Raw genomic sequence first — 23,354 nt, 5'->3', positions numbered from 1 at the left:
TCTGTTGGCTTTTATTCATTTTGTGGTGGTATGAACTACTAGGCACATTTGCAAAATGTAAAAATAAAAATAATAATAATTTAAAAAGCAGTGAACGCTTAATTTTGTTTTTGCAAAACAGTAAGTCTGTATTTTCAAAGCAAACTGAGCATACAAAGTTCCAGCTAAGGTCAGTGGAAAGTGTCACAGCTCAATACTTCAAAAATCAGCTAGAGACCTTGATAAGGTAGTAGGTGAGAGAGTCTTATTAGTAGACCTCCTGATTTGAAGAAAGAAAAAAAAGACCTAAACAAAAATCCTTAAAAACAAAACACCTGCCTCCTTCCCCTAATGAACCATGAATCCAAGGTGACATATATAGACTGGGAATTAAATATAAACAGACAAGTTTTAAAGCCCTTCATAAGAAAATATTGTATATTATATGTAAATTCCTAGAAAGAATTAGTGCAAATAACTTACACAAAAAGAAAATAAATAATTTTGGTTTGTGAAATATAATCGGAGATGTTAAAAAAATCAATAGTTTCGTTATCTCACTAATATTTACATTTCTGCATTTGAGTATATAATTATTTTAAGGTTGTTACATTAACTAGAAACAGAAGAAAATGAATTTTCAGTTTTTTCATAATACAGAACAAGGACTTATTACAAATATAAACATAAATAAGGCAGCTGGTCCTCATGGGTTTACCCAGTAACACCCACTACTTGTTGCTGGGTGGCTACTTGCCATGAAAATAGAGGCAGCCAAAAGAAAAAAAAAAAAAAAAAAGTTTTCTTTTGTGAACAAGAAATATTTTCCAAATATTGAGACTAAATTAATGCTGTATTGTCTGTGTACCACATGTAACATCTCTCACCTCTCTTTTGATGCAGACACTGAAAATAACAAACCTTTTATACACAGGGTGAGGAAGAAAGCAAATACTGAATCTTCAGACTAAGAAAACGATGCAGAAAGATGCAAGCATTGGGCATGAATGTTAATTTTATTACATATGTGACTTTGGTAGAGTTTAGCTAGAGAAATAGATGGCCTCTGGAGATGCTTGAAGAGTAAGAAAATCAAGCATTTCTCCTTATTCATAAATAAGGCTATATTACATATTACAGTAGTCTTGAGGCACAAAACCTTTCAGTGAATTGATTCTATTAAAGAAAAAATACATGTCCCTTGTATGCACCTATATTTTCACACCATTATTGATGGCATGCTCAGATCATCATTAATTAAAATAGGTGCTGGGTTTTTCTTTGTGTATCCATCAGTGTGCTCAATAAATTATGACTATAAGATGCGGCAGTGTGAAGGGAATTTGCCTTAAACTGAGTTGATCTCAGAATCTGTAAAACCATTTTACATGGGGAAACTGCCTCTGGAAACAGCATTATGCCGCTTCTCAACCAGTATATTTTAGCCATCAAGTGAGAATTGGGCTTTTTTTGCCTCTGCTTCTACTATCACGCCAGTGGAGTGACAGGACATGAAGAACATCTTCCAATTTACATGACCATCAAAAGTACAATTTTGGTATTCTCAGCTGGTGTATCACTGCAGTACAGTGATTTTTTTTTTTATTTTCCTTAATTTTATTATCTTCTCAAACATAAGCTGCTACATTTAATTTTACATCATCATTTCCTACTGATTGTAATGGATGCTGAAGGTGCCTGATGTAAAATGGTCTCTCGTACTTAAGTAGTTAAATAGGTAATTGATTATTCACTTTTTGTTACAGTGGATGGGTAACAGAGCACCTCAAATGTTGGCTTCCCATGGCATTTTCCTTCCCAGTTATGAAGATACTTCTGAAAATCCTATTCCCAATGTTGATAGCATTGGCTTTTGTCTCTTCATGGGCACTGCAGGTCCTCTAATGATATATTTGGACACATGACACATTATATTGTTTCCACAATCTTCCTTTCTATCAGATAAACTATTAAATGAAAGAATGTGCTTTATGGAAACTTTAGCAACTTCTTCAGTCCCTGAATTCTCATCAGTCAGTAATATACTGATACCATACCTGAACGGCTGGTTCACCTTACCTCCTAAGCTCCTAAGTTGGTCATTCTTACCAGTACTTTGTTAACATACTCTGCATCAACTGCCCAGCCCTGGCTTTAAAGAAAGAAACACAGTGATTTCTGCTTCTGCTTTTGTCTCCTGTTGTGGAATGAAAATGAAATGCAGCACACTTGTCCTTTCTGACCTTTTCTCAGATTCGGCATGTTCACTTTTGCTGAAGTAATTTTCAGTGAACGAGCAAACTTTTTTCAAATAACTGGTTTCTCCCAATCTAAATGTTTTGTTTTGCTCTTCAGGAAAGTGATGTGTTTGCATCAAATTTTACAAGATAGTTTGTCAGCACTTGAAATAAGAAATATTGTACAACAAATTGTCCATACTGGAATAATGCAGTTACAGTATAATTAATGCAGCTTTTAGGGCTCTCCTGCTTTCTTTAGTGCATAAGAATATTTTCCATTCATAATTCTCTCCATGACAACTTATAAAATGAACAGTTTGTGCTCATTTTGTGCTAGTACTCGTTTTGTTTCTCAGTCATCCAAGACCATCTGCACATTCCTTTTACTCTAAAGATATATATTTCCTTTTCAAATCAACTTGTAGTTTCCTGAATATAGTAACCCCAATACTGTGCTTGAAGAACTCTTTAGGTGCACTCAGATACTTTAATTTCTCCTTCTAAAATTCATATGGACTACGTACTCCTTCAAGCTATGAATATCTCTTGATTATGTATAGATTTATCTAAATTTGTCTGTAATTCAGGAAGCCCACAATGATTTGCAGTTCTCTGTCTGAAGTTGAATGTGGTTTAAAGACTAGATAGTTTATTTCAATTTGCAGGATATTATTTATTCTAAATAATCTTTCCTCAAAATCCAGCAGAAGTCAGGAAAAATTAACTCAGAGCTGGTTTTCTAAAAGACTAACATTTGGGAAGTTGTTATTACGATAAAACTAATTCTCAAAATTATCTGCATTTTTTCTTAGAAAACCTGTCTCCTCCTGAGTCTGCCACATATTCTTGCATCTGACAGCAGAAAGTGACAATAGTGAGAAGGCATCTTTTGCTGTTACCCCCAACAGATTTTTTTGTAGTTTTTATCTTTTCTTTCAAGACTACAGTACATCTGTACTATCTGTCTTTAGGAAAAACTTACAAGATAAGCATTTTTAGATAGCTTTCATAAAAATAGGAATTGTCTGCCACTTAAATGCTATACATTTTGCTGATTTATTTTTAATTTTGACCAGAACTTTCTCATTCAACCTTTGTCTGTATTATGTCTGATGATTTTTTTTTGTTCTGATTTTTTTTTAGCTACAATTAAAAAGGTAATTGCAATGACTTAGGGGTGGCCAGGGGCAGTCATGTAAAATCACATAAAAAGAAGCTAAGCATTTTAGTCATAAACACAAGGGGAAAAAATCAAATAACATTTATATATTATACTGCTCCATAACATACAGGTCAGATTATAACTTAACCAATAAGTGTTTCACTCTGTCATGTTCAGGGACTGAGCGCATTCTTTCACAAAATGCCAGCAACTCAGCACACTTCTTCACCACCCAAGCTCTCTGCTGATCATTAAGAAACCCCTGCAAGGAACCTGTGGTCAGGAAATGTACATATTCATCCAAAAGTAGAGATCTGTAAAACATCTGCCTTCTTCTTTGTACTTAGATGTAGGGTAACACACAGAGACTGATGCTATTTAGATTTGAGAAAAACTGATAATCCATCTCTCGTAATATCTTAGTAACTCCAGCATCCAATGATGGTAATGATGGGAATGGTATTACTCTTCCACTCTAGTAATGTGGTCAGGAGTGGAAAAAAATACTTCCCTTTGCCTAATTGCAGCAGCATCTCAGCTTTCAACTTTTGAAATAGCTATAGACACCTAAATCAACTTAAAGTCTTGTATAAAAATGTTTTTTCTCTAACATTTTAATGCCCACAAAACCTCACAAAAATTAAATTACACTTTATGGATAGTCCAACAAATTAACTTAAATATATACAAGCTACCTACAGATCTATAAATTTTCCTCTGTAGCCTGTTTCACAAACTAAACACTGGTGCCTTGACCTGTCAAATTCAAACTGTGGGAAATGAGGAAGTGTAAAATTAACCTTAGCTCTGCCCTTGCTTATCAGTGGCATGCCACATATACTTTGTGTTTTGTTTTTTCAGGTAATATAAAAGAATCATGGAAAAAGCACTTCACTTACTCCACAGAAATACTATTTATTTATTCTTTTTCCCCTTTACTCACTATATCTTTTTACCACTCTGCCCTGACATGCACTGCTTTTGGAAATGAGCTGTCACAGATATTCCCAGTGGCTTTTGCAGAGGTAGAAATGGAATGAGTTAGACTGAGCTGTCATATACTGTAATTCTTTATTTTATGCTTTTCAGAATGTTTAATTTTTCTGAAGTGATGCTGTGTAAGAGATACTAGTGAGAGTTTTAAATGTGCATTAACAAACTTTTTTTATCAGAGAATGTGATTTCTTAGTGTAGGAGGATATAGATCTATATCTGAATTCTGCCATGCAAGGATATTGTCTGTAAGATTGAAAGCCTAACTAAAACATAGACTCCTCCCCAAAAAAACAAAAACAACAAAAGAACACAGAAAAAAAAAAAACCTAACCCAAACCAAATCCCACAAAATAACCCAAACTGAAAAAAAAAAAAAAAAAAAAAACAAAAAAAAAACCACAAAGACCAAAAAACCCCAAACGAACAAACAAAATCTAATCCAAACAAGAGAGAATTGGTACTCTTGGCTGAGTCAAAGGCACTGCACATATAAATATCTCACTATGTGAAGAAGGCAAGCACACTTTAGAAAGGTACTGAGGGTGCACCTGCCTCTTCAGCATGACGATCTCTAGAGAAAAATAAATATTACAGTGTTTTTAAATATATAAAATATTTCATGTTAAATGGTAAAATAATTTGCTGGACTGTTTTGTCCTGATGATAATGCAAATGTCATAATTCAAGCTATCATTTGGCATAGAAACAAGGAGCCAATCATGGTTTGTGTCTGTGCCACACAGTGATAAACAATGCAATTTGTAACAGTATGAACAGTGGACTTTTAGATTTTGGTGCATAACTTTGACTATCTTCCAGACAAATATCAGAAAAATGTCCTAAGGCTACAGTTTATTATATCTGGGATGATAAGTGTTGGATTCTCAGCACAGTTACAAAGTTGTCCCACTTTATCTCAGGTTTTCTTTTTCTAATTGTGTGTAATTTACTATAAAATGATGGAAAAAAAATGCTGCCTTCTTTACACCTGCAATCCTGCAGATTTCATGTCTTTTCTTATTATTCAAAGAACTGTTGATACAGATGTTATGCTCATAAAAATTCACATGCATATAATTTTTCCTACAATGATCCTATGTATTTTATGAGCATAATTAAACCCTGCAGCACATTTAAATGGCATTCGGGTTTCATAAACAGGTAAACTGAGGCATTGCAGTCATGACTTGCTTAAAATTACACCAATTTAATGACAATATTGGCAGTAGAAGCCGGGGGCTCTGACTACCAATTGTTTGATCCGAATCATAAGAACATACGGCCTCCATTAACCCAGGCCAACTTCCACTACAGCTACACTTCCTTATAACTTTGTATTACAAATGTTTCACTTGCATTAAGCTGTAATGGTTGTTTATATTTCATCAGCTACCTGGGTTCCAAGTGCCTCTTTCAGAGGGTTCAGCTTTCCAAAACCACATCATAAATCCCTTTTTATGCACTCACATTTTTCCCTTATTTTTTTTCCATTGAGTTTCTACCCTGCTCTAACAAAACCTCGTCACTATGACCCTGCAGTGCACTAAGTACACTTTAAAATTCTCTTTCCTTTCCCGATGATTTGTTTCATTAGTGACATTCTTTAAATCAAATGTACCTAATCCATGGTTCAGTCTACTAACAGGAAATCAGTTCAGTGAACAGGGATTTATATAACAAAAGGAGTGCTCACTTAGGGAGTACTTTTAATACTTTATTCATTGAAAAAAATGCTAACCTTCAGATTTTTCTGACTTTAATGCTCTGGTGTTTCAGTTTGGATTTAACTGTAAATGAAAGCCTTCAAAAGCCATATAATCCATCGATCTCATATTTGCTGAAGCACAAGTTTCATGGCACATGAACGTTTTTTATTTCTTTGATTTTTTTTTTTCTCCTGTAATTATGTCAACTATGTTACTTCCAGGCATGCTTAATTCTGTTGTCTGTTCTGCTGTGCAATTCTTAACCAACGTCCAAATGTCTATTTTATTTTATACTGATTTAATTCTGGGATAGTGACTGTAATCCCAGAATCTGAATTTATTTTTTTCTGGGGGAATGTTCCTCTATTTTATGTTATCAGTACTTCAGCTACAGGGGTGTTGAGGTTAAAAATCTGTTACCCCAGATTTTTAACTATTTCCTGAGACAGGAATTTCCTGTATTTCTGGCAGGAGTGAGTTTTTATTTCTCTTAGCTTTCCAGAGGAAGTATTAATATGAGAATCTATATGAGACTACAGATCATGAGATTATCTCATTAGCCCTCAAATTAGTTTAACTAACTGCAGAGTTCAGTATTCCAAAGAAAGACCAAAATCTACTGTCACCACCACCAGCTTTACCTTGGACGGCTTTCAGAATTGTTAATCCACTGGTAATACTGTGGAAAAACAGAAAGTTGGACTTCAGTGTCAGGGAATGAAAATAAGAAAGATCAATTATGACAAATGAACTGTGTCTGTAAATTGTGACAGAGCCTAAGGAATGATTGTGCCCATTTAAATTTTTATATTTTTTTTCCTCAGAAAAGACTGATTCTACTGTTTTATTGATTAAAATATATAGGTCCTAGATCAACAAGGTCTTTTTACTGAGTCATGTCGTGATTCTTTTATTCCTTCATTTTTAAACCTAGTAAAATAACCTCTGCCCCCCAAACACAAATTGCTTTGTGCAGCACATCTGTGGTTAAATTATTAATATCAATACATTTTACAATAGAAGTTGCATGGTGATCAGTTTTGAATGAAAACAGGGTTCTGAAGAAAGGAAATGAAAAGAACCCATCCAGAATGTGAACAAGAATTAAATAACATGATCTTATACTCTTGGTACATAGTCAAAGAGCTTTATTCTTATGATTTGTTTAATGAATTTTCCATTCCAATTCAGTGGGATGTATGTATTTTTTGAAAATTGTAGCCACAGAATCATGAGACAGGTGCATAACTTCTATACACAGATCCATAATTTTCAAAGAGGACTCACTGAGCTACCTTTAGTCACTACTCCTAGAAGCGATGGTCCAGCTCATCACTCATCTCTGATGATTCTCTTTCTTCCTTCTGGGATACTTATCTTACAAAATGAGCTGCATAGATGACAGTTTTAACCATGTCCTAAGCAGGAAAGAAGTTCCTCCCAATATAGTCTGCTTGATCTTCTGAAAGAGAGAACAGAAGCAATCCAGCTATTCATTATTTAGTTTTCAATTCAGAATACACTTTGTCTGACTGTTTCCTGGTTTGAAGGAAATGACTTCTCCACATTTCAATCATCTGTTTTTCCTGTTGTGATGAAATGTCAATACTGTTCAACAGGCTACTCTATTGGTAATAAGATCATTGTATTGACTAAACAACTCTTCCTTATCTAAGACTAACTGTAAAGTAGAATATTTTGCTATGATATTAAAAAGTTGACTAGCAGAAAAAGAATACTGAAAGCTCAATGTAGCATCTGCAGTACATCCCAGTACTGATGAATAACTATTGTTTTTTATTCACAGTTAAGAGTGCCCTTAGTATTCTATATATGAAAACTGCTGCCTGTACACTCACTGGAATCAGATGAGATTTATTTGCAAGGCAAAAATCTAGAACTCCCCTTATGAATCTTTTCGGGAACATGAGAGCTGCAGTCAAGACCTGTAATCTAGCCAAAGCTTCAGCTCTCATTTAGGGGTAGCCATAGATAACTTACTCCTATCCTACTCTTTTGTTACAATGAAAATTCCTTCTGTATCATATTTTAATGGGGTAGCAAGCCAGAAAGATTTACAATACAGTATTCTTTTTGTATGTTGTGCTTGCTAGGTTAGAAGGAGTTTTTAGTTACAATACTCAAAAGTTAGTGCTCAAAATAATTTTATCAAATTTTCTATCAGAAAGTAAGATAGCATTCAATACTGGAAGGAATGAATGAATATCCACTGCATTTTGGTATATGTAACCTTTGTTCACAAGAATTTTTCCTGTCAGTGGAGAACAGGTGCAACAAGATAAACTGTAGTGTTAGAAATCTTGACGTGTATGTCAAAAATGGGTTTATCTTCATGTGCAAAGGTGCTCCACAGAAGAACAAAAAATGCAGTAGAAGAAAAAGCAAAATTAGGATCTTGGTGTTGAGTCTGACAACTGGATGAAGGTCTGGCAGCCTGGAAAATCAGCAGCTGCAGCTACCTACCTTCTGAGGAGAGTATAAGCTCTGTGCTTGGGATGTTAACTCATAATTGTAAATCATAAAATTTCCACCTAAAGTATCATTAAAAAATGAGTTTTCAGTATTATTTATGAGTTTTACATGTAACAACTGCAATTGTTCATCTGTATTTTAATTGTTTCTAAAGTTCCAATTTTAGACAATATAAGATCTAGGAAATCTTATTTCTCTGTAGGTCTTCTTATTGATACCATCCACTACCCTTTACCAGTCATAACTTCTAGCTCTTATTAGCAGAAAAACAAATAAATTATCATTATTACTATTATTATCATTATCATCATCATTATATTTGTAATATTAAAAAAAAAAAAAAAAAGCTAGTGGGTGTTAGTGTTATTTATAGAAGATCTTTATATTTTGGATTGCAGCTAAAAGCAATCACATTAGAATTCACAGATTTCTTTTAAATCTTTCCTTCTAAGTTTCTTCTTCCGAGTGTGGGGCTGCTTAATTCTAAAAGCCTTATAAGAAATAACACTTCTGGTGGGTTATGGATAAGTTATGAACTCCATCATACTCAAGTCATTGGAAGTGCTTATAGAGAAAACATTTTTATTTGTGTTAGGAAAAAACAAGTACCATTAGAGATGAAACATTATTCATTAGTAGAATACTGTATCATATTTGGTTTCCATGTGACATTCATTCTCAGTGTCTATAGAGTGAGTCGCATTATTTGGTCTGCTTTTGAATTTGAAGGCATGGGATCTCAGTAATAATAATAATGGCACAATGAACAGCTACTAGCCTTGTAATGAAGATGTCTTGCCCTCCTCTTTCACTGCATATGTAAGTAGGACTTATGATTTTGTGCCATTGTGAGATCTCCTCAAGAAAGAGCTGCTTCTTCAGCCAAATGTGCTTTGTAGAGTCTAACCTTCACCCCAGACCCATTAAATTTGTCTTCTGGGTCTGACTGAAGCCAGACTGTTCTTCATACACAATTGCCAGGTTATGTAATGACTTATACATTAGCCCAAACTGAGTTTGAGTGATGCAGCTTAAGGCTATAATTTGTTGATGGTGTTTGAATGTGACTACATTTATATGCAACTTTGACTTCCTCCTTCCAGTCTAAAGGATACATGTTCTTTTGTTTGTTTGTTTGTTTTTTCTTTAAATATGTGGGCTTTACCCTCCAGACCTCCCACTTTCTATAATGCCTTATTTTCCTAGTGTGTATTGAGAAGTATTACAACTGGAAGTGGATTCCTGGTAGAAATTGTCTTGGAGCCAATATAATCAGTTCTTCACAGCATTTCAATATAAGCAGTTTTTCACAACATTTCAACAGTTTGAATGTTTTCATTTGAGGATTTTTTTTTTTTTTTTGTGTATGTCTCAATCTTCTAAAGCACGTTGCATGGGTGTTTTGCTTGTTGTGAAGAAAGAGAATCTACTTCTGATTCTTATTCTTATGGGGAGGTCATCTCTGAGGATGTCCCCTGAATTCCATATAGCAGAGTAAACCTATAAAAGCCACAGTATTAAAAAAGAGATGTGAGATATATTTTCAGAACTTTCCCAACTTTTAAAAAGAAAAAATGTTTCCATGCTGCCAAATCCACAAAACTGGTCTCTTACAAATCTTGTGGTGGAGCTCCAGAATGAGCTCTTTATTCAGCCTTTCCTTATTTCCCCTACCCTTTTGTATCTTCACAAAACTTGTAAAAGCTTGATAGCTTGAAGATGTCAATTGCACTATAAAAATCATTTGAAATTGGCCATTGTGCTCAAGGTTGGTAGGGGAGACTGAAGGACGTACAAACAAATGTATATATGTGTATATATCATACCCACACCCTCCTCTCCTCCCTTCTTGCTTCCCTCTTAAAACACCATCATAGAAACATAATTTTCCTTAAGAAACCAGCATTAAAAATTTCACTGAGTTATACCAATGAATCTGTACGACTTTGGGGAATCATTTTTGATTCATATCTGTCTGAGAGTTAATTAAACTCTGAGCCTTAATGAGATCATTTAGGTACAGACCCTGCAAGGAGGTATCAGGTGGCTTTGTACAGGTGAACAGTTCCAGTGAACTGACTGGGATTATTCATCCTTGTAAGTATTTGCGGAATCAGGTTTTTAGTTATAATTTCAAGTTTGAACTGGTCTGTCAAGCTTTGAAGAGAATCTGAATCATTCAAATGTGTTTAATACAGGAAAGAAGATTAGTAACTTCAAATGTATTGCTATGGCTGTAGTGAATTTATTTATATGACTGCAGTCACAATAATTTCTGAATCAGGGTTATTATAAAGTAAGTTTTGTGATAGTATAAAGTGTAAAAGAAGGCTGTATATCTGATCGGATATATATTAAAACAGCAAAACTGCAATGCTTGATACAGTACTCCGGTTGCATGTACCCTGATGATATTCTCAGCATTAAATATTAGGCAGCCTTACAAAAAAAAAAAAAAAAATAAAAAAAAAATCAATGAATTTGAAGAACGAAAGGGAGACCATTTTATTTCAGACAAATGGGAAACTTGCTGCAAGAGTGAATGTCACAATGAAGGAAAGAGAGAATTAGGGGACAAGGAAAGGAAAGGTGAATCAGTCATGAGAGCCAGACAGAAGAAGAGAGGATGGTGATTTCTGGACAGGAAAGCGCAGAGGGGCGGTTGTTCCCGCAGCCCGAGGGCCGCGGCTGCTCTCCAGGGTCCTGAACGGAGCCGCACCGTGAGCTGAGAGAGACTGGCAAAAGGCGGAGTCGTTTAGATCGGAAACTTCAAGCGAATTAGACGAAAATTACTGAAGACATTTAAGTATGCCATTAAATTGTTTATAGGAAGGAGGAACATACACTAATTTTATGTTATTTATTTATTGGTGTTGAGATTTTGTACATCTTGTGCTACTTCATTATGGTTCTTTCAGGGAATATGTATGTGTGAGCTTTTGCGTGCTCATACACAATATTTAGAAAAGAGTTTGATGTGTTCTGCTGACACAAACTTCCCGTTGTTGCATTCCTCGTGCATTGGATCTAATCAGCAATATGATTCCATTCTGCTTTTCATACTGAGTTAATTCCCTCTTCCAGTGGGCAAGCACACCGCAGAGTGTTTCATTTACTTGTCATGGTGAGATCAGGAAACCTATTGTTAATTATTATGGTTTCAATTCCCAGCTCAGCTGCCTATGTCAGATGTGCCATTGTGTATGTGTTTGACTATTAATGACTAGATGGAATATGACTATGTGCACTATGAATACAAGGCTTTTTTTAGGCAGACTCTTCTAGAAAGAAAAAATCAGAATGGTACCAGAAAAGTTTGACAGTTTCTTACACAACTATCCAGTAATTGATTTAAATACAAAATCAAAATTATCAGTTTCATGTCTGCATATATGAAATAAGTTATCTAATTCTTCAGACTGATTTGAAATATATATAATAGGCAAAGAGATGTCTTTTAAAACAGCATATGAATACAAAGATGGATACTTTTTTGTAATAATACTAGCACATTTTTATTAACTTGAAAATAGTACCACACATAAAGAGCTGAAAATACAATGAGAAACATGAGGTAAAATAATTAAAATAGTAGTTGATCCATCAAGTGTCTATCATACCCCGTACTTACAAATAGATACAATTTTATATATGTATTTTGAGTAATTTCATTATGTCTTTTTGTTAGTAGGAGCTACTGAGTAGGACAAACAAAAAGTACAGAATTTCAGTTTAAAATCCTAGCCTGTAGAGGTCCCATATTGGGAGTTTTAGAGTGGAAGAGCAATAGCATGGAAAATGTTTACCTCCTCTTCCCATATGACATGGCAGGAGGGGGGAGGGATTAAAAAAAAGAACATGTAATGATTTCCAATTGTTTGGTCTCTCCAGAAAAAAAACACATTTGAAATTTAAAATTAGCCACTTCTCAGTAAAATGCTTATTGGCTTCATTTGATAAGTAACTGTAGGAGTTACAATAGTGTATGTGCTACCATTGTGTAAGTAGCAAACTCTGGAGTTGCACTATTTGTGCAGATAGCATAGGACATCCATTTTCTTTTGCAAATGTACTATAGCATCCCCATATAAACATGATTAATTTTAAACAAGTTACATTAATAATGTATCTACAAATAGAATACCAAAATGGATTTTGTATTCTTTTGTAAGTTCCTTTATTTTATCATGACGTTAAATACATAAATAACTAACAATTTTAATAATAATGTTGAATGGAAATAGAATAAATTAATGGACTTCATGCTTAACAAATTGATTTATTTTTGTTATTAGCATGATATTGATACATAATTTGTAATTAAAATTTTGAGAACTGTTTTAAGTGGGGTTTGTATCATATATAGGGACTAGTGAATGCTGAGAAAACATGCAGGTGATCAAAGATGTAATAACTTGGGAGCACAGTGCAGTAATATTAGTGTAAGAAGGCTCAGTCAAGAGCCTTGTTATTTTTTAAGAATACATCTATCCCTCCTGCGAATTTAAATATCCTTTCTGTTTCATTCCTACTAGTGGTAGGATTGATATTGCACATAGGATTAAGGAATGTTTGCTAACATGTGACTTACCTCTTCTTAAATCAGGGTGAAATAATATTGGAGTTAAAAAAAAACCAGTCTTGTCATTATTGATGTTGATACAACCACAGTGGTTTTTCAAATTTCCTCCTAGTGGTGGAAGGTCAGGAAATTATTTTTGTCTCTGAAAAAGTTTTACAAGTCAAAACTTGTTATAGTTGACTATTTAACAGAGGAAAGAACAAACATACAGAAATGTTGATTTTTGTTTAAACTTCTATTTCATAAAAATATAATTTATGTAAAAGAATTTGCAATTCTTTGGACAGTTTTAATGGTTTTAGTTAATTTGTTTTGCAACATACTAAGTGCTTTTAACAAAAGCATTTGGTGTCTTTACATTTTCAGATCTTAAATTGGATAAAAGAGGACTAGGAAGCAGACAGAAAGCTAGGTTAAGGGTTTCTTCTTGTTTAATTGTTTCACATATCTTCAACAGTTGAAATCTAGAGACATTCTTTCCAAACTATTCTATTTTCTCATATGAACAAAAAAAAATTATATATTTTTTCCCCTTGGACAAAGGATAGGTTTGCATAATTCTCCAAATGGTATCTTTTCCCAGATCTAAGGAGGGAGACTATCAACACATAACACATGGGCAAAGTCACAGATGTAGGAGGACATTCTAGAACTAGTTTTAAATAAAGTAGGTCACATGCTGTAAACACAGATCAGGCAGAGCTTTAATTTTTGCAGGCAGTTCCACAAGAGTTCTGTGATTACGTTACTGTTTAATTAAAAGTATGGCATCTTTGTACAATACTGAATTTCTGGGAGGAAAGGGGAGAGGTCTTGTAATAAGAGAAGTGTGCAGAGTGAGTCAATCAAGTGCCATTGGAAGAAGAGGTCCACAATGTGAATATACCAGTAATTGACATCTTGTGGCTCTCCCCATTGTAACCCAATTAAACCTTATTGAATTCCAACAGAGGAAAGCAGTAGGGGCACAGATCCTCACTGCCATACTACCATAGGCCATCCTACTTACAGGCAGTGGAAACCAATTAAACACTTATCCAAAATAGCATGCTTAATGAACACACTGTCTGGAGAGAACTATAATTATCTTCTCCTTCTCATCATGGGCCTGTACAGGTACAATCTTAGGGACAAACAGTTGAACATCCCAAGAAAGTTAAATTAATATCCTCCAACAAATGAACAGACATTTTTATGGGTTTTTTTTCCCATCACTACCCACTTGTTTCTGCCAGTTATTAAGACTACTGTGCTTAGCAGTTAGATGAAGACATTTGGTCTTCTCTGAAATAGACAACTCAGAATTGGATGGCAAATGAGGTGGCAATAACTTTTTTAAAAGTTTGGCTGAAAGTTACACATTCCATCCCTCAAGCCCTCTACAAATTGAATTGTATTAAATTGCATTGAACCTTCTACTAAGTTTGTACAAGGGAATGACTTTGCCATTTCATGGATGGAATGCAATGTGTATGTAGAGATTAACAGCAGCACTGAAGACAGCTTGGATATAAAAGTCAGTTATTTATAATTTTTTTTTAACTGTATTGTGTTACTCTGAGGGAATATGTCCTATTTTCCCTTTCTGAGACTGATAGGAATTACCCCAAGCAATGATCACACACATGCATACGCACACGCATACACATGTATATATGGCAAATTAACTAATAAGTTACTTTTTCTCTCTTCAGTCTGAGTCAGCAAAACATTTATCCTGACTCTAGATTCTAGTCAGGATATTGGTATTGAATTCCTGCTTCACAAAAAGAGCTATGAGATATTTCAGTGGCTACATGCAGTCCAAACCCTCATTTTTATATTGTTAAGAGGTTTCCTGTAGCACAAGCTTCTGAAACAGAAAATAAGGGTCTGCTGCTGATATCAGTAATGAATGGTATCTATCCATTCAATTTCCCTTTTGCTCAAGCAGTTTCTTTACTAGTGTCCAAGAGCTGATGTCACTCCTGTTTCACTCCCATAAGGAACAAACAGCATGGGCATTCTAGCAGGCTGGACGTTGCATTTCCTCCTCACTCTCAAAGGAATTCTGTTTCTTCTATTTTTATCTTTCATCTGTTTTTTTTTAAGAAAAGAAAGTTTCCATAATCTCTTCCTGTGACGTCCCATATTTTGACAAGAAAATGCCAGGAGCTCCAAAGAATATTTATATTAACCTTGCTCATCATCTCTCAGTTCTTTCTGTCTTTTTCAAAGTCAAAGATAATGACTAATTCATTCCACAGAAAGGCCTGAATTAAATGCTATCTCTAGCATGGGTCACAGCCCACACATGTCAAATGGCTTATTTATAATGTCACTGGAATAGGACCACATCTCCACCTCAGCCTTCTTTCTCTTTCCTCTTGGCAATCTTTCTCCTATGAGCACAAAAGATTTTAGGTACATCCAAAAACCTAACCAGATCTATCCCAAAATTGTTAACCTTAGTAATTATAATTTACAGTATTTCTAAAAGTGCAAGATACTTAAAATACTGTCAGTGCTAACGGTTTTCTCCATTGTATTTATTGCATGTGTAACTTGTATGCACTTGGATATTTTCACTCATCAATAATATTAAAGTTAATAGTGTTTTATCTCCTTTAGTATTACTTTTGAAACACAGACTTGCAAATTCTACATCTGAAGAGTAATGGAAAACATTCATGCCTCTTCACCGCACAAATTCAAAAAGACTTCATGAACACACTTACATGACATATCCTTTTTCCTACTGATTGGACATAGTTTCATTTTTAAGCATATACCTTTCTGACTTGCATATAAATGAACTGTAAAAAAAATTCAACCTATTTCTATGGCTTTTTTTAGGAATAAATCCAGACTTAAGGCTGATGTGTATTATAAATAAAATAGGGATTTTAATTGTTATTTTATGTTTATATATGCATGTTTTTACTGTTTTGAAATTAACATTAAAAATATTGAGACTATTTCTATAGCAAAGTAGACCATTAATTTATTTTCGTCATGCCTCGATAATTTGATTATGTATGTGGTGGTGTTCAAATTAAAGCTCTAATCTTTTAAGAGTATAATTTTAAAATAGTGATTCTGACAGAAAACTTTCAAATTCCTCTCAAAGGTTTACAGGTGATAAACTTAATCATTAAAAAGTATTGTGTTTACTTCTTGAGTAAAGTATCAGTTTGTGCAGGTCTTTATTTTGTTAAGTATTACTGCAGACAGTTTCCAAAACTTGATTGTTGTCTCCATGGTTGAGACAGGTTTTCATGCATATTTATTGTATGGGTTTGGTTAATTATGTATACATGTTTGTATATATATCTATGTATCTATGTGTAAGTATACATAGAGCCTTTAGATGGAAGAGAATTATCCAGTTTCTCCCGATGGTTAGGCCTGTACTTATTACTGCATCAACACATAAATTCAGAATGTCACGTTCCTGTCAATTTGTATGGCAGCCCAGGCATTTTCAGACACTGTATGGGAAGTCTAAAGTCATTGCTTTATATCTTAGAAATTAAATGTCTGTCTTTAGAAAAACGTAAGCCATATTTATCACTAGACGGGTGACCACAGCATTTCGTTGTTGAAAATCTGTAGTGTGGTCTTTGCTAAACTAAACATTTTGAGGGGCTGTAATAAATATGCATAAGATGTGATCCTCTTGCTCAACAGAAAACTCATCCCATTCCGTGGGAATTCTGTGCACGGTGTGACACAACCACATGCTAGTAGTTGACTTTAGGTTGGAAATGATGTTGATGATTTACACAGTATTGTAACTCTACTGTAAGTGTCTGGCAGGATAATGGTGTCTATTTGTCTTTTCAGCAATGATAGTTGAGGCCTATTTCTTTACTAAAAACAAGTTTTATGTTGACTTTATAGCACTAAAAAGACTGTTGCTGATATCCAAGTTAGAAAACACCTATATGTATGCAATTCTGTATTATGAGTTCTGAAGTAATTAGAGCAAGAAATGTGGTTTGGCTGTCTCTGTTAGCCTCCTCAGATTTTTTTCTCAGTTGATTCTCTTCTATTTAACCACTTCTAGCCAAGATACATTATTAACTTTCTTTCATTATTGTTGCTTCAGGAGGATGAAGGGAAAAAACTATTAATAGAGTAACTACCTGTGGATATAGAGCCCCCCCAAAAATGCAGAATTCCACTTACATCCAGAAAATTATATGATCAAGGTGGAATTGTCCAGTTGTTCTGACTTATGTTGGTTCCTATGGTCTTCATTGTTGGGATCATCATAAAGTTGTTCAAGTAAGTGTTAAGTGTGCAAGGCATTAAATATTTTTCTATCAGGATATGCTTAGGTTGGCATGACAAGACTCCCACTTCTGAAATGTTTTCAACATATAATTAAATAAAATCTAGCACAAGGAAAACTCCAGTGATTTTTTTTTATTTTATTTTTATTTTTTCCTAGAAGAACTAGTTTGAAAGAACTTCATATATTACAGTTATGGGAATTTCACCAGCCCCTTGGAGTCAGTATTGGCTCTGCCAAAAGCTTATGGACTGTGGCAGAAATTCTGGCTATGGTAGGAATGATATGAAGCACTCCTACTACATACAGCATCACTAACAAGGATGTGTCAGAGTTAAAAACCTTAAGTCTATGAAAGTCAAAGCAAGATAAAGAGAGTTGGTAGTACAGATCTCATAGAGATCGCCTAGTAATACAATGCAGATAATCTATGATATCTCACATAACTTTTTTCTTCAATATCCCAAAACAAATTCAAGTTGCTCTTTTGTGTGCTTATCAAGAGAATTACCTTACATCATAAAAGTGATAGCATGGAAAGCAAAAAGTGGAAATTTGCATTCTGTGTGTAGCGCCAGAGGGACTGAAGTGTGGTCTGTGGATAGATCTACAGTATATGAGATGGGTAAAAGGTTATTTATGGTATTGTTGGAAACATTGGGAAGCATTAAAAGTGCCTGTGCTGGATGATGAATGGATGAGTAGGGTTTCTGGCTTTAACCTGAGTCTTTAAAAATATGTTCATAGGAGGGCGGGCTTAGATTTTTTTCTGGAATAGGTGATATATTACAATTACACATTTAAATCTTCTCATACTGACTGGTTAAATATGAATACCTACTTTACGCTTAGTACCTCATTTTGCAAATGTGTCCTGTTTGCTACTATTCTATAATGAGGAGATATGCTGGGTGAAATTCTGGTCTCATTAAGCCTGATAGAAAATATGGTTAAAAATTCTGTATTTTATCTATATCTACAGTCTTTCTTTCTTATAAGATTTGCTTTCAACATATTTTTCAAGTAAATCTAACTTTTGCAAAAATATTAGTGTATTTCTGAAAACCTGGCGATAACTAGGACCTAGGACTCTCATTGAATCTGGGGCTACAGTTTCATTCTTTCAGTCTTTTAGAGTCTAAGCTCCAAAGTCCTGCACAGTATGGTAGCTTTAATCAGGGTAATCCCAGGGAACAGGACCATTGGATAAACTACAATTCAGAAAGTCAGGTTTACCCATAATGGCCCTTATGTCAAAGATATTTTGAATTACAGTGCAATAATGTGAATAAGGAACTAATAATTGTTTTCAGTTGGATATGGCCCATTTGCGGTTGAGATATTAAATATGACTTCAGCATAAATATTTAAAGATCATGTTAAAAAAAAATACAACTGGGAAGCTATAAAGGGATTTACGGAAACAGCATAGAATCTATGAAAATATGAAAAATAATTATGTTTATTTAGGAATAAGCCCCCACTTTTAAGTATTTATGAGTGTCATGATATACAAACTATGTGTGATTATTACCACTGAAAAGTTTAATTACACAGCTTTCCACTGTGCCTGCTTTTGTGGATTGCTAGAGGAGAACTGAAATGCAGAAGAATGCCTAATGATCTCCTCAGAGCTCTATTTTTCTCCCTGCTTTGTGATGTAAATGGCCAGTTTGAAACCCACCACGGCTTCATGCGCTCCATCCCCGAGCATCCGTTCTGGCTTTAACGGGGAGATCACCTGACCGCCACCTAAAGCTGCCCCTTTTAGTGAAAAACCTCGGCAGGCTGGGTAGGGTTGGGGCCGGTGGCGGCTGCCGGGGGGCGGCGGAGCCGAGCGCTCGGCGGCCGCCGGGGGGGGCGGAACGGGAGCGCCGGGAGTGCCGGGGCTCCAGCCCCGGAGAGGAGGGAAAACAAAAGAGCTCAGCTGCAGGTTTTTTTTTTTTTTTTTTTTTTGTTGCTGTGTCTGGCTTAAGCAGAAGATTCTAGACATTCGTGCTGAAAAATCAAAGCGCAGCTGAGACTACATCTACCGGGAAGATATTTTCTGCCCCCAGAATGGGCTGGATCAGTACAGGTGGTTTGCAGATCATGCGAAGACAGACGGGCTGAGAGCCATGGAAAGGTGGGATAAGACTCTGCCTCTCTTTCTTGCCTTTTTTTTTTTTTTTTTTTTTTTTTTTTTCCCCTCCTCTTTCTCTCTTGATTTGTAAAGCGGTATAGCTGGGACCTGAGATGAGGTGAGTTAAAGAGGTTAGATGGGTTTTAGTCCCACAAAACAAAATCAAAATTAGAGGCACTACTGTGTTGAGCCAGATGTTGAATCCAAACTTGGGCTGAGTGGGACTTGCTTTGCGCGATTCTTGTGTTGCTTTTGATGTTGTCTTTGTTTAGAATAGTTCCTGTACGAAACACCATGCTTTAAGATTAACTGCATGTTTCTTTCATAAATTGTCAGATGATTGTTCCTAAGCTGTTAGAATTTTGCCAGGGAAACTGCAAATGAAGGCTTTGATTATGATGTTCATAGAAATAAAAAGAGCTGTTGAGTCTGCATTTCTTGTGATGATGGCATGGTTAGAAGTTGAGCTGTGGTTGTTGTTGTACATTGTCTGAATCCTAACAATGGGCAGTTCAAGTAGAGCAAGTTTGAATGGTGTTTCTTCAGGAATTGCAAAGGCATTTCACTCTTATGATCTTTGGCTTTTCACTGAAGGCAAGGAATGGGATATTTATTTTTTTTTTTTTTAATTGAGGAATAATACAACAGAATTTTTAAAAAGATTGAAAGACAGAAGCAAATTAACATTTCTATTTGATTGGTTGTTGTTAACACCAGCATGCCTAAACATCTAAAACACATCTCAGCAATTCCCCATTTCTCGTGCTGGGCAGATGCATTTCTTTTGTTCCTGAAATTTTTTCCCTGCCTTTTTAGAACAAAAGACATTTGCTTTTTTTTCTTTTTTTTTCTTTTTTTTTTTTTTTTTAATGGCAGCAAGAGAGTTATATACAAATTAGCAATTTTGTACAGGTTAATGCTCGGCTTCATTCTGAAGTAAACTGCCTTAAGGTATTAGGAGGAAAGGGGGTGAGAAAACAGGGGGGAGGCTTGACTGATGTCCAAGAAATACTGAATTCAGAGGGATTTAGATCATATAGAGAAGCATACATTTATCTGTAGCTGGATTTCAGCTCCATGTCATGCAAAACCTGCAGACCATACCAGTGAGATTCTTAGCAACCAATAAATCAGATTTGTAATGGGCCTTTAAAATTTCTCTGTGAGGGGTGACTGCCTGGGTCCCCTTTGGCCAAATTAAGATGCAATCTGACAGTACAGTAGCATCTGTGTGCTGACATTTTCTTGTGAACCTAGTGAAAAATGGCTCCATATCTCTTCTTCAGTCCCCAAAAGACAGTTTCTAAATAGTCATGCATTTTTCCCCTGTACTGTTGTTTGTTTTAATCACCATTCTCTCTGATAATGTCTGACTGGCTTGTTTTGCTTTGCTGGCTTGGACTGTTTGACTAGCTGAGGGGCTGTAGTGGGCAGTGGTTGTTTTACCTGAAATCAGAATCTTATACCAATACTACTGCTCACCCCACAAAAAACCACAAATGTTTGTTGCAAATTAGTTGTATAAATACTGCTAATAAAGCAGCTTCTGCCTGTACTGCTGGAATTAGGTAAGTGGGTTGAAAAACATGCTTTAGATAATGTGCCACCCACGATACAGGTAAAAAAGAAATGCCAGCCAGTAGTGAGTGCAACTGACAGGTAAAATTGAAAATCCTGACAAAAGGCACAAAAATAAATTCCTTAAAGTCCAGAAGTATGCCTATTGGTACAAGCATTTGTTTATCCAAGGGAGAAGTTCACGTTCAGATACTACAAGACCGAGTGGGGGAGGAGGCGGGAGGAAGGCACTCCTTGAATTGTACTACAAGCGTGCTTGTTGGAAAGAGCCTCGCGTGGAATGGCCATTGAGTCTGACACCGCAGCTCGACTTCACGATTCCTCAGTGGAACTTGTAGCTCAGGGGTAGGAGAAGCCTCTGTCTGTGCATGTGCTGGGGGGAGCGCAGGAGAGCGAGGAAGGGGCCCACGTTTCTCCATAGTGACCTGTGCCAGGAGATTTGTGGAGCAGCAGGGAGTCCACTCTGGTGGAAACTGCTTCTTTAAATGTTCCCTGAGATAATGTGGCTCCACAGCATGAAAGTAGGGCAAGTAAGAGGCAAAAGGATGGCTGTGAGAAGTTCTGAGTAGTACGGACACTCTCCAGGAAGTGTGGCCAGTGTTATTTTTGTGACTCCTTAATAGTGGCTATGGAGGCTTTTGAAAAATCACTGTATTTACTGGACTCCTGTACTTTTTCTCTAAGATAATAATTTCTCTGTATTACAAATATGATTTTCAGCAAGAATAAATTTAAAATCTTCCCTCATAGAAAACAAATGGCATAAATGTGCCATTTATCTGTTGCAAGAGGCATTACATTTTAGTCGGTGCTTAGAAAACATGTTGTGTGGAATACATATAGAACCCCGAAATGTTACTTGATAGACTTGTAACAGTCTTTTTAGATTAATTTTTGTAGACTTAAATGCTTGGAGTTATGGTATAAGATTCCACTACTGCTAGAGTGGAGCAAAAATGGAACTTTAATACCGCATGCAGATACCATTACTGCTTTTGTACAGGTAGATAATTTGACAGTAGTAAACAGTTTGCTTCATGGAAAGTGACACAATTGCACTGTGAGAATGTGAAAAAGAAAGGAAAAATCTTGCAAACCATCACACAAGCAGCAATGTCAACGAGAGATAAATAGAGTTAAAATGCTTTGAGTGACAGAAAGATTCCAGATGCCTAATTCACATTGACCATAGATATAAAACAAGGGAATGCAGCTGCAGTTTTAGGAGCTAAACCAAAGCAGGCTGATTTACAGATGCATATGTACACAATCAGAAAGAATGAGAGTCTCATACTGAAGAGGAACGAATTAGATTTCAGAACTTAACTGGACACATTTAGAGAAACTGGATTGAAGATTCACCACAGACAGAAAAGTTTCTAGAAGTAATGAAATGGGCAAACTTAACCCAAATGAAACCTACACATCCAACCAGTAGCATTGTCTATTGATTATGTGATTATTAAGTGCAACATTCTTTAAAGTGGGCTTTAACTGTAAAAATCTGATTTAGTAAATGAAGCAAGACTTTTGACATTTATTCTCATTACAGAACAAAAACTGCCCAGGGACTCTGCTTGCAAATACACATTTGCTCAGGGTGCAGCACTGACACATTGGACTTCTGTAAAGGGGGAGGGAAAAACAAAGACAGAAATAAAATGGTGGCGCTTTGAAAATTTCTCACCATCACTTTCTACAAGCTGCATAAATACATCCATGTTTAAACATAAAGGTCAGGATCATCTTCTTGTTGTGATGTAAATAAAAAATAACAAAAAATTAAATAGATGAATGTATACTAACATTTAAAAAGACTCAGACACAGATTATTGAAGTCTGAGAAAATTATATTTACATTGAAGCAGTCCAAGTAGCGATTGTCAGTGTTCCAGCTGACAGACTCAGCAAACAGCCCACCTATTTCCCATTTCAGCAGCAAATGCCTGTACAGAAACCATCATGCTCTCACTGCAACATAAGCTTAAGAACATTAAAGACCATATAGTATTCTAAGTTGCCTTAATGTAACCAGTTTAAATCAAGTTTGTTGTAAATGATATCACTGTAACAGATCTGATTGTAGCCCATAGAGTCAAGAAGAGAGTACAGTCAGCAGAATTTACTACTTTTTTTTTTTTTTAATAAAAAATCCCAGCTCTTCCTCTGTCATTGCTTCTACATGTACATAGCACATTCCAGATCCGTGTGTCTTCATTT

At 35.4% G+C, this 23,354-nt stretch overlaps 1 protein-coding gene across 12 annotated transcripts in view; it reads left to right on the top strand.

Annotated features, from left to right (window-relative positions):
* The window catches only part of MAGI2 (membrane associated guanylate kinase, WW and PDZ domain containing 2), a 794,831-nt gene that overhangs the window by 335,379 nt on the left and 436,098 nt on the right, over positions 1-23,354 (top strand). The window contains exon 1 of one of the 12 annotated variants that reach the window (XM_033004651.2): positions 19,328-19,559. The exons of the other annotated variants lie outside the window; for them this stretch is intronic. The gene's annotated coding sequence lies outside the window, so the exon portion shown is untranslated. Of the gene's footprint in view, positions 1-19,327; positions 19,560-23,354 lie in introns of those variants that run through there. 12 annotated transcript variants of the gene reach the window in all.

This window comes from Tyto alba, unplaced genomic scaffold (genome assembly GCF_018691265.1).
Source record: "Tyto alba isolate M040663 unplaced genomic scaffold, T.alba_DEE_v4.0 Super-Scaffold_2, whole genome shotgun sequence".
Lineage (NCBI taxonomy): Eukaryota > Metazoa > Chordata > Aves > Strigiformes > Tytonidae > Tyto > Tyto alba.
This window is presented reverse-complemented; position numbering and strand designations above follow the sequence as displayed.